Below are 12244 nucleotides of genomic sequence, written 5' to 3'. Positions count from 1 at the left end.
AAAATTACATTAAATTTCAATATCACAATGTTGTTGTGCTGTTTCAATACACCTCATGCTCTTCTGCTGTTGTTTCCAGCCTGCCACTGCTACTTTATCACAGGCCACTGCTGCCTCCACAATCTGAGGCTTCAGACACGGCTCCTGCCCCACGGTCATTCCTGAGGCCCTCTTCTACTTTATCAATGGTGAATATTTTCTTTGTAGTTAATGTTATATTTAGAATGATCTTGGATTTGTTTGATATGATTTACAAAATTTACTGGTATTCCTATCCTTGTGACGACACAATAACATGATAAATACCAGGTGAACACAAACACACGGACACGCACACACACACGGACATGCACGCACACACACACACACACACACACACACACACACACACACACACAAAGTAACACACAAAGTACATAATAGACTCCAATTAAACTGTATAATAAAAAAAATAATCAACGTATCTTGGATGACCACCTAGTTGCATGATGATGTTAACTTTGTTTCTCTTTTTAGTTCACTAAATCACGGTATAGTGGGTCACAGTTGTCTTCACTAAAGCCCAATTTAGTAGAGCGGAAGACCCCAGCCCTTCTCCATCCTCTGTGAGGACCCCAAGTGCTTCTCCTCCCAGCCCCTCACCTTCTCCATCCTCTGTGAGGACTCTAACCGTAGCCACTGTGAGAACCCCTTGCCCTTCTCCATCCTCTGTGAGGACCCCAGAGTGCTTCTCCTCCCAGCCCCTCACCTTCTCCATCCTCTGTGAGGACTCCAACCGTGGCCACTGTGAGAACCCTCGCCCTTTTCCATCCTCTGTAAGGGCGGCAAGCTCTTCTTCTTCCTCTCCGAGACCTCCCAGCCCATCCTTACTGCAGACCCACGTTCCTGCTCCATTCTCTGTGAGTACATTATCACCAATTTATTGACTGTAGTGTATAGTAGTTGCAGGCTTCATTTACACAAAAATCTAATTTTCATCCAATCAGGAGGAGCCTAGAAGAGTCCAGCCAACCCCTGCCGAGGACTTAGCTTCAGTCAGGCTACCAGTTGAATTAGGCAAGACCATCCCTGTGCAGGACCAAAGGTGGATTGCCAACACTTTATTTCACTCTGGCAAGCTGCGGCCAGATTTGAAGCTGTGGTATGAGCCTCCCATCCCGGCCCTCATTTACCACCAGACACCAACACCTGACCGGTTCTTTACCCATCGGCTAATGGTGTGGATGCCCTACCACCTGTGGAAGGTGACGGTTCACTGTCCGGCTTGTAACAAGAACCTAACAGGTTATGGTGTCCACAAAAGGGCCAGGAAGGTCCTGGATATTGACAGGTACTACCTGCTGGTGACAGAGACACTCCAGGTGTACTGTGTGTTCTCAAAACTATCTGTCAACAAGCCAGACTGTCCGGGACCAGCTCGACCTGCCGCACCAGAAAATGTTCCGGCTGATTCTGACACGCAAGTAAGTCAGCGGTAAAGTAGTCTAAAGATGGCTTTTGTGAAGACTGAAACGACTCCACAATGAACATGCAAATAATCATCCAAAATTAACATTTTTAGGTATGCCTGTGACATCCGTGTCATTAGGCTGCCGGGACGGACGCTAGGCAACAGTCCAGCTCGATTGGGCGGCAGTTGAAGAGAACCATGGAGAGGAATGGCTGAATCGGCTGGCACACTATCTTGGGGAGTGTGCTGACTTTGTCGATCGACCCAGCCTGTATCCGGTGGTCTGCCAGGAGCCTCCAGAGCCAATCGACATTCCCACCAGTCGTTGGCTGCTGTCAGTATCTGGCAGGGATATCCTCTCCAGAATTGAGCATATAAAAGCCAGCATCACATCCATCTTTGGCAACATCTTAAAAGATGGATTCCACAAAAAAGGTAACGTATAAAAAATTCCATTCTGTAGTGTTCCTTTATATAAATATATACCATCAGAAAGACATTATTGTTATTATTGTTCATTGTTGTCACATCATAAAAGTCTTTGTTACATTTGTAAATTTCAGATCACAAAGAAGCTGGCGGCCATGGGCGGGGACAGCACTCTGGGTAACCTCCATTGGAAATGAGGTTGGCCAGATAGTGACCAGTGTGCTGTCAGTGCAAGAGGGCCAGGACTGAGCAGAATGGTGGCTGGTGTAATGGGGCGCTACCTGCAAGGCTGCCATTCCACCACCAGTGCTGCTTTATGTGGACTGTGGCTGCTGCGTGAGTGATGGAGCGACAAGCAAGCTGCAGACCAGGTTTGAGAGTGGCCAGACCTTCACATACGGCTGGACATCTGGCACTTTATGAGGAGGCTGGCCGTGGGCTGCACCACCGATGCCCATCCCCTCTATCCCACCTTCATGGGATGCCTGTCAGCCTGCATTTTTGAGTGGGGCGCTGGAGACCTCAGTCTGTTGCGGCAGGCAAAGAGAAACAGATGATGGCGGAAGGTTTGCCAGCTATTACTGACATCCTGGTGGACAGAAGCATCAGTAAAAGGAGCTGAGCCTTTACTGCCGCGGGAGGACACGAGGTGAAGAGGCCACCATACGCCTCATGGAGAGGCTGCTGCAGGACCTGGGGGTGCAAGCGGTAGGGACCTTATGGGTGTGCCACTTCTAGATGAGGTGCGCATGGAGCACATCTGGCGTGTGCAGAAACGGCATGTCAGGTGCATTCAGGACGTGCCGGGTGTGCCTCTGTACACAGAGATAGGCACCACCACAAGGCGGGGTCATCCTGACCAGGTATCGTTGTGCCAGAGGTCAACGTCCTTGAGTCCTTCCACTGCCACTTAAACAGGTTCATTCCAGGTCGGTGTCTCACATGTGTAAAGTTTTAATTATTTTCAAGTTCTGTTATTCATATCGAAAGGCTTGTAATTTTTATATGTATGATTTTTCCTCTTCTAGGAACCAGTGCAAATGCGCTGAATTTTCAGCTCTACCTGCTGGAAGGCCTGAACAGGTGGAATCAGGACCGGGCAGCTGCATCGGTGACCAGCAAGCCAGCGTCCCTTCTCACGTCACGCCGGAAATGACCCACTGTGTCAGCACCAACAGCCTGAAGGTGTTCGGTCGGCCTTTTGTGCCATCTTTCCAGCCACCTGCTGAATACACTGGTATGTCATCCACTTGTCTGGTTGCATAATACTTTTTGGTTTGTGGGTTTTCACTGTTCTGAGTCTTTGCTTTTATTATTCTCATTGCTGAACCTGACCATGTAAAACATCTTTCAAAAACATAAAAATAGTAATGTGTTCAAAATTTTGACCTCTCCTGTATGTGTGTGTCCTTTTTATTTTTTTTTTTTTTTTTTAAAGGAGCTGCTTGGTGTTGACTACCTGCTCAGTCAGACTGGACAGCCCTAGTAGTGGATCCTGACTCAGAAGAAACAGAAAACCTGTTGGAGGATGTGGATGAAGGCGTGGGCCGAAGAGGGCGAGGGCTTGGGAAGTACAAATAGATGACATTACTCAGTCAAGTCTTACCAATGAGCCAAGCTTCTCTGTCTCCCCCATTTTTGCCAGCTGCCTCCTCCACTCATGGCGCCTGCGTCTCACCGTCCAGCCAGCTGCCTCCTCCATCGTCCAGCCAGCTGCCTCCTCCACCGTCAGCCTGCTTCTCGTCCACCGTCCAGCCAGCTGCCGCCTCCCACCTTGGCTTCTGCCTCCATCCAGCCAGCTGCCTCCTCCAACGTCCAGCCAGCTGCCGCCTCCACCTTGGCTTCTGCCTCTCACCGTCCAGCCAGCTGCCTCCTCCAACGTCCAGCCCTGCACGCCTCCACTGCCAGCTGCTCTGCCTCCACCGTCCAGCCAGCTGCCTCCTCCACCGTCCAGCCAGCTGCCGCCTCCTGCCTGCTTCTGCCACCACCGTCAGCCAGCTGCCTCCTCCACCGTCCAGCCAACTGCCTCCTCCACCGTCCAGCCAGCTGCCGCCTCCACATCAGCTTCTGCCTCCACCCGTCCCAGCCAGCTGCCTCCTCCACCGTCCAGCCAGCTGCCTCCTCAACGTCCCCAAGCCAGCTGCCTCCTCCCACCTTGGCTGCGGCTTCATTTATTCAGCCTGCTGCCTCCTCCATGCCAGAGTGCATCAGAATCTGTGTATGTAAATACCTTGTTATATGTGCACTCAGACTGATTTGGATTACTTATGACATTATATATAAATGAAACCTTTCTACCAACATACAGGTATTCCCTAATATTTCTTACACTCTATTCTATTCTGTTCTATCAGGAAATCATTACATTTATGTTTTACCAATAAAATAGTTTTATTTGTTAAATATTTATTATAATTAGTTAAAGATTTACAAAACATTTTAACATTTGTATTACAAATATCAAATATAGATTATGAACTGTTATGCTAGGAAAAGTTAAACAAAGAGTTTAAGATGATCTGAAGCTTCTTTATACTATCTGAACTTGATGCTTGTCCAACAAAATCACATCTAGAAATGTGTATATATGTATTTGTTTTTGTCCAACTTAACTGTATAAACTTAACTGTCATAATATTGCTCGTTTCTGTCTTTTTTTTTCCTCAGGCTTTAGATAGTGCTGGTGTGCCAGGCATGGACAGAGTGGACAGCCTGGCTGGAGTATCTGGTGGAGCTTAAGAATCAGTCATCGCTGATCCTCACCAACCAGCAGGTCAGGAACATTCAAGTTTCCTTAATTTCCCCCATTGACCTGCCATATGTCAACACTTGCAACGTGTTTTGTTTTCCTCATTTGCTATGTGTAATATGCTCTATCTGCTTGGTGAGCAACATAGTTGCTCTTTGGCAGAACCTGCTGGACTATGATAAGCAGAGAGGTGGTGTTTGCTGCTGAACACAGAGCAAGCTGGACACCGGGAGGTTCAGATCCCCAAGAAAGAGGCAGGAGTTCACTCCAGGGGTGGAGAAAGTGTAAAGAGGCATGCACTCACCACCACTGCCCCTCTTGCCCAGTGGCCAGATTGCTGTCGTCTCATCGAGACCATTTTATCAAGCTCTGTGCCATTCAGCCAAAAAGCCCAAAGAAAGAAGGGGTTGGCACAGTGTCGAGGTGGGACCTCATCTTGGAGGACTATAAAAATCAGGCAGCGTATTCTGACCAATGCCGCCGTTATGCAGCAGACCACCTTGCAGCTGGTGAATGTGAGCCACACCACACTGGTTCAGTGGCACAACAAGAGGGTGAAAAGGCAGGACAGCGCAGTTTTGATGCAGGGGCTGCAACTGCCTGGCCGTTTGTCTGTGGCAGCCGACCCTCTCTACCCTCTGCCAGTGTGCGCCCCCACCATCTCACCCCCAAGCAGGACCATCTCACCAATACCACCTGCCCAGTAGCACTGTGGGCCAGGCACGTGTGAAGAGGAAGAGGAACATCGCTGCAGCGGAGATACCTCAAATCCTGGCGACTTTTACCTGCTCCCACTCCCAGGTGCTCAGCTGGTGATGCTGGCTCCATTGGCCACGATGAGGGACTAACAGGGCCTCCTGCTCCAGCTCGTGCTCCAGTTAGAAACTGACCCATGAGTAGAGCACAATACGTGTATAGAAAATGTGGGCAGTTTAGGACAGTGGAGACTGAAGCACAGCCAATACAAGGGCATTTATGCTGCCCCTCTGTAGAGAGACACTACCAAAGGAGCAGTGGTTGGACAATATTAAAAAACTAAATAAAAAAAGAAACTTAAAGAAGGGTTTTATTTATGTGTATAGTTTTATTTAGAATTTTTTACTGAAGAGAAAATTCAAACTTTTTATTTATGTAAGATGTTTTATTTATGTACTGTATAGTTTTGTTTTGAATGCACACAAGTGTCGGTATGGATATTTTTAAGGTTTGTTCATGTACTATTGTTCTGTTCTTATCTGTTGTTTTTGCAATGAATAATTGGCTATGACTAATTGAAAAATAATAAAAAGGTCCTGATTACATAACTCTCTTTTCCATATGTTTTTACTTTTCTACATTTTCATTCAAAAGGTTATAGACATTTTTAAAAATTCAGAGAAATTTTAAGATTGTTTCAGAAATAAACTGACTATTTATACTATTTTATTTAGAAAATAGCTGCAGTAAGTGTAATTTAAACTAAAAGTGAAAAACTGAACTGAAGAGAATATTGACAATCAGCAACATAAAATTAATACAAGGTTTTTGGCAATTTCAGAAATAATTCGTAGCATTAAGTATGACTTTTATTCCTGGCAACAGCGGGATTCGAACCAGGTACCTGCGTGATCAACGTTCTCCCTCACAAATGAATAAAACAACAGGAAAACGTTTTTAAAAAGCAATTTGTGCAAACAAACACTTACAAAACATTGCTTTGCAAGCGCGCACAAAGGATTAGAGCCACTTTCCTCCTCATTTTCCTCTTTTTTCCTTTTTTTCTCTTTTTCTCTCTTCCCCTTCTCCCCCTTCTTCCCTCGCCCCATTTCTTCCCCCTCTAACAGACTATTGTTCCCAGCTTGTAAGAGGTGCTGGAAGGAAAAAGGTCATTGAACCGATTGCAAGGCAGGCTTGCACTTTGTTCGAAAACCATGAGGACAAGATTGGAGGAAAAAGAAGTATAGAAAACAAAGGGGTTGTTCATCAGTGGGCGACCTTGTGCTTTGGAGAAAATTATAGCCAGCTCCGGAGGTAGGCAGAAAGCTAGGCAGAAGACAGAAGTGGGATAGGGTGGTGCCATAGCCTGTGCAATTAGTGAGGTGGCCTTGCACTATGGTTGGCTCTGGTGGCATTAAAATGGCGGACATGGCCTGGTGGCTAAGCGTTAAGTGGAGGTGTGGCTTTTTGTTTTTACCTCTTTAGGTTAAATTTCACACTGACACTGTCTTAAAAATAACAACCAGTGTAATTTTATCACCATGTAGTGTTTAAACTATGTCAACACTGTTCATTTCTCCCAGCCTGGCATAGGCTGTTTTTCAATAAGTCTGAAAAATATTACACAAGTGATTTTTTTGTAGAGGTTTTATTGAATAAAATGTAACTCTACCTATTCAATAGCAGATATATTAAAGATCGGTTTGAGGGCTGACAGGAGACAGTCTTTGTAAGTCTACATTAGTATTCCTGTTTTATTAAGCTAAACATAATATTCTCCATCTTCATTTCCTCTGTTTGTACACACTTTTTACAGTATAAAATTTGTCTACCTTGGTTTCATGTGTTAATTTCTTACAAATTTGTTTTCATTTTCGTCCATTAAGGTTTGCTCTTTTTTTAAACTAAGCTTGCTGCTCCGGAGACTCTCTGGTGAATGGCTTGTGCAGTTTTGGTCATCCAGCTTAATGAGCGAATGACAGCAATTTCTTGGACTTTTCAGAAGAGTGGATTCCTGTCATCATCTGCCTTCCCTCCTAAGTCACTCTGCCTGACTCTGAGCTACTCCTGACATTTGTCCTTGCTGGAAACCATTTATGCTGTAGGATCTCCTCAATGAAAGTCGCTCTCTTAGTTGGGTCAACAGTCAGGCAGCGACTTATCAAGTTCTGCAATTCTGTACAAGTTTTTCATTGGTTAGTCATGTGTGTTCTTTCATGTCCATGACATGCTAACGTCTGTCAAGTATGGAAATATGTAGCATGTATTACACTTTTGTGTGCTTTAACAATCTTAATGTCACTGTGTCATTGGTAGTTGATTGTTCTCTCACCTGTGGATACTCTAACGTTAAAACTCAGACTGCCATGCATCATGTCTTCAGGACTTCTAAAGTGTAAACATTTGCACATCATTGTGTACATCATTACACCCAGACACCAGACGGTTGTTGGCTCTGCCTTTGTATCTTAAGTCCTTTGTAGTATTCAGGCGGGCAGACTCTCTCCTGTTCATGAAAGTACAAGGCATATTCAGGTTACAAAATCTATTTGCAAACAAATGTCACCAGAAACTTGACCAAATGTCCATTTGTTTCATTAAATCACTACTCAAGTTTGACTTCTCATTAGGCCTCCATAAGTAACGCCAACTCACCTATAAAATCACCTAAGTAGCCTGTACTTTTGATGAGTCCTGCAGCCAAAGTCTCTATTAGTTGGACTAAGTTGAGTAAATGATGTTGATCAGAAGTTATTCAGCAATGTCCGGTGAAAGACACCTCTGTCAAAGACAGTGCTTAGCGAGTAAAACTTGATACATCCCAGGCTGCGTATCTGCCAGTTACGTTTGCCCAATGCATCAACTGGCCCAGCCACAAATCTGAGCAAGTCCATGTGCACGGGGTTCCGGATGTTTCCAGGATGAGGATAGAACCCGATCCTCCTCTTTAAACCATTCCAGCATGTACACAATGCCCAGGCTTAATGGAGGCCTGTTTTTCAGCAGCAGATTTGCAGCCACACTTCTATAGGCAGTAGCTTTGAACAATGAGGCTAACATTGCCCAGAGAAAAGAGTCATTAAGAGAGTTCAATATCACATTTCACTTCTGTTTGCAATGTAATTTGTATTGTTGAGGAAGCAGGACGTTTTCTGCCCAAAATTTTGTAAGTTGCCTTATTTATTTGAGTGATACCTTGTATTGTAAACACATTGGGATGTATTACTGATTTATCAAGAAGAAGAGACCACACAGAATATGTATTCTTTTGTTATTAAGTATTAATAAGATACACAGTACACATGGTATTGTATTCACTTTATTGAAAAGTAGAAAGAAAGACCACCACAGCATCATGTGTAAAGTAGTTTATTGAGAAAAGACATTAGGTATGCATATATGCAGCATTTGGTTGAAGTATAGTCAGATAAAATATGTATTAGTAAGAACTTTGAAGAATAGGAATGTGTTACCGTTGGTGCTAAGGTTCCCGACATGCGGAGAAGGAGGACATCTTAGAAAAGATCTTCGCAGAAGAGAGCAGACTGATAAGATGGCTGTGTTGTTTTATAGTGAGCTTCTTGAGAGGGGAGGTCTTCAGCTACACCAGGACTTTCCCAAAAAGTGTTGACTTGCACCTGTAGTCTATATAAGGGGTTGCACTTAGTGAAGTAGACAGAAGATAGCAGCTGCACCTCGTGCAAAGCTCCTCGATGCCAGACAGCCTGCGCCACGATGCCTCGAGCGACCCGAGCTCTGGAATTATAGAACTTTGTTTTTATTTCTATTTCATATTAGTGTTTCATTTGTAATGTATTTAACCTATATATAATAAAACTCCTCTTAGTTATAACCAATCGCTGTCATTGCTGCAAAGACTCTGATTTCAAGACCTCAGCCAGAGACAGACCACGGAGAAGTCTTCTGCTGATATGTCTTGTAGTATGATTAAATGCTTATTAGAGATGGGACAGACTCGACTTACTTTACCTTACCTGAGGATAAACTGAATAAGGTAGAAGGTGCAGGAGATTTCACGCTACCATAAAGCGTGGCGTAGCGCGTGGGAGCACATTGATCATTGATTGCTGGCCACTTAATCAATGATCGATTTGCTCAACCTAATCAAGGCGTTCTAGAAGTGAAAGGGGTAGAGTTTTAATAGGTGAAAGAGATCCTATAGAAAACTCTATAGTAGTTAAAAATAATTCAAAAGAGATTATTTGATAAACTCAGAAAAGAGTTTAGTGTAAGCACAAAGAAGAAAAATCTTCGCCAAGTTAGAGAGCAGAATACTTTACAAAGGTTAGAAGTCTTGAGGGCTGTGAGATCTGTCAAGTGGGGACGCCTTGCTTGCAAGAAATACAGTCCATAAAACGAATTAGAGAACAGAAAAGTACAAAAAAGAAGCATGTTTTAGTTCAGGAAGAACTAAAATTATATCGATTTTAATTATTACCAAGATATTTTGGTTCCCAATCCAGGGCTTATACAGAACAGAGAAAGTTCAATCAAATAAAAATGAGTCGATTGCAAAAATAGCCTACTAAAATATAAGAATTATATGGAAAAAATGAGAGAGAAAAGGGATGTGAAGCAAGTTAGTTTACATTCCAGAGACAAAACCTAATAAGAGGAAACATCCCAGAAAGAGAGTAGTGGAAAAACTTTTGTCCAAGAAAAGTACTCTAAGAAAGCGGGTTTTAGTTCAGAAAGAACTAGAATTATATAGGTTTTAATTAATGCCGAGATATTTAGTTTCTCCATCAAGCCAATACAGAACAGAAGAGTTCAATCAAATAAAAATAGTCAGCACAAAATATCCTCACCATAAATATTAGAAATGATGCCAAGAAAACTGTCAAAAATGAGGAAGACAAAAGATGGAAAGAGGCTTTGGAGCATGATATGAAACCCTAGAGATTCTGAAAGCAATTCAGAATTAGTGCACATGAACTAAATAAAAGGAGATTTGGCTTATTAGACATTTTTATCATAGTTTATGATGGTTTAAAAACTAGAGGAGGAATGGTAGTACTAAATGAAATCCTAATAAGCATAAACAGGAGGAGGAGAAAGGGACCAGCAGACTGTTTCTTTTTCTTTTAAAAGAATAAAAGACAGAAACTGATGTTAGCAAATAGAAAACTAAATAGCATGTAGGTATGCAGAGTCCTGGGTCAGTCAGATTAACCTCTGGTTTGCTGCATTGGACTTATGTAGCACGCCACCATCGTGAAAGACTGTAGAGAAGATCTGCGCCTGCTTTGCGAAAGATCAGAGTAAGGCACTGAGACAATAATGTCATCGCCCAGTTCAAATACGCGGTCTGTAGAAGTTAAGATAATACAGTTAGGGCATTGTAGAAATAGCAGTGGAAACAAATGTTAGAAGGAATAATAAATGAAATAACGTAAACAAAAACTTTAAAGAAACAAACCTATTAATGGATAATAGGAATAGAGAAATGTAAATAAATTCTGGTAGAGAAAGGAAAGGAGAAAAATGGAACTCATGAAACAGTAATCTCTGTCAGGAAGAAAGAAGACATAGCTCCTCAAGGCGAAGGTTAGATGAAGTAGTGAGCAGGCAGTGAAGAAGGAAAAACCATAAAGAACTTGAGACTAAACTGAGAACTCACCTTACTCGCCGACAATTAGGAAAAAGGGTGAGGCATAGTGAGATAGAATTAAGATTTACTAATAACAAGTATAGAAGACTAAAACATGAGAAAGTGTTGAGCCTGGTCGCGTAGTTCCGCGTGGCAAAATGTTTATTCTTCATGCTACAGCAATCACTTTCCAGTACAGGCGTGCGCTCTTCAGCATCTTTGGCATAGAGGAAAAGAAATAACTTAGCGATGCGTAAATTTGCCAGATGCTGGCATTCACCACGACATAGTATATATCAGTTAAATACATAAATACTTGGTTGAGCTTATTACAATTAAGCTAGAGTGTATATGCTTTAGCAGAAAGTAGAAGATATTACGGTTAAAAAGAATAGCAAACCAAATCGGACGACGACTAGCACAAGTAGAAGATAAAAGAGAGTTTAATACAAAAAATGACACTAATAAAGGAGGAGAGAGAATAAATAAACAAACAGTAAGATTTATTTACTGATTTCATTTTACTGAATTTAACTTATGGACCACTGAGAACAACGGGCAGTCACTTCCACTGCAGCATAAATATCCTAAATAAGAAGGATGAGAGTCAAGATCAGGAAGGAACTAATAATATTCTAGGAGGATATACGTTTAATAGAAAAGTGATTAGAAATTGGATAAAATTATAGAAGGTTTAAAACTGCAGATAAAACAGTTAGTAGAGGTATAGAGAGAAGAAACAACCTGCAGCTGGTGTTAGGGATTTTCCAGTGAAACAACTGATTTATGACTCGAGAGCAGAAGCAATTTACAAACTAATGTGTTAGAACTGCAATAGACAGATACTGTACCACAGATACTGTAGGATTCAGAAAAAGTTCTTATTCGTCATAGTATTAAAAAGTTGCTATAGAATGCAAGTTGAAGTTGGGAAGGTGTAAATGGTTTAGTTAAGTGTACAGGTAATATCAGCAGAGTTTATAGAAAAGATTAGAGACTTAACTGGAATGAGGACTAAATACTGCACAATGTGAAAGAAATTCTATTTGTGCCTCTAAAGATCAAATGGCACATTATTAAGTGTATAGTTGTCAATGAAGAAGAAATGCCAATGTCAGATAAGTTAGATTATTGAGGATGTAGGAAGAAATATTCCAGGTGGATATAAATTGATAACAATCCTAAAACACCTAAGAAACAGATAGAGGAAAAGACTTGCAGTATGATTAACCTCAACATCTAAGGGTAGTGAGGAAAAAGGAACCTCAAAATACGAGCACACAGAAATTACAAAAGGTTAATTTCCACA

Source organism: Puntigrus tetrazona, chromosome 4, assembly GCF_018831695.1.
Source record: "Puntigrus tetrazona isolate hp1 chromosome 4, ASM1883169v1, whole genome shotgun sequence".
Taxonomy (NCBI): domain Eukaryota; kingdom Metazoa; phylum Chordata; class Actinopteri; order Cypriniformes; family Cyprinidae; genus Puntigrus; species Puntigrus tetrazona.
Note: the sequence above shows the minus strand (reverse complement) of the source record.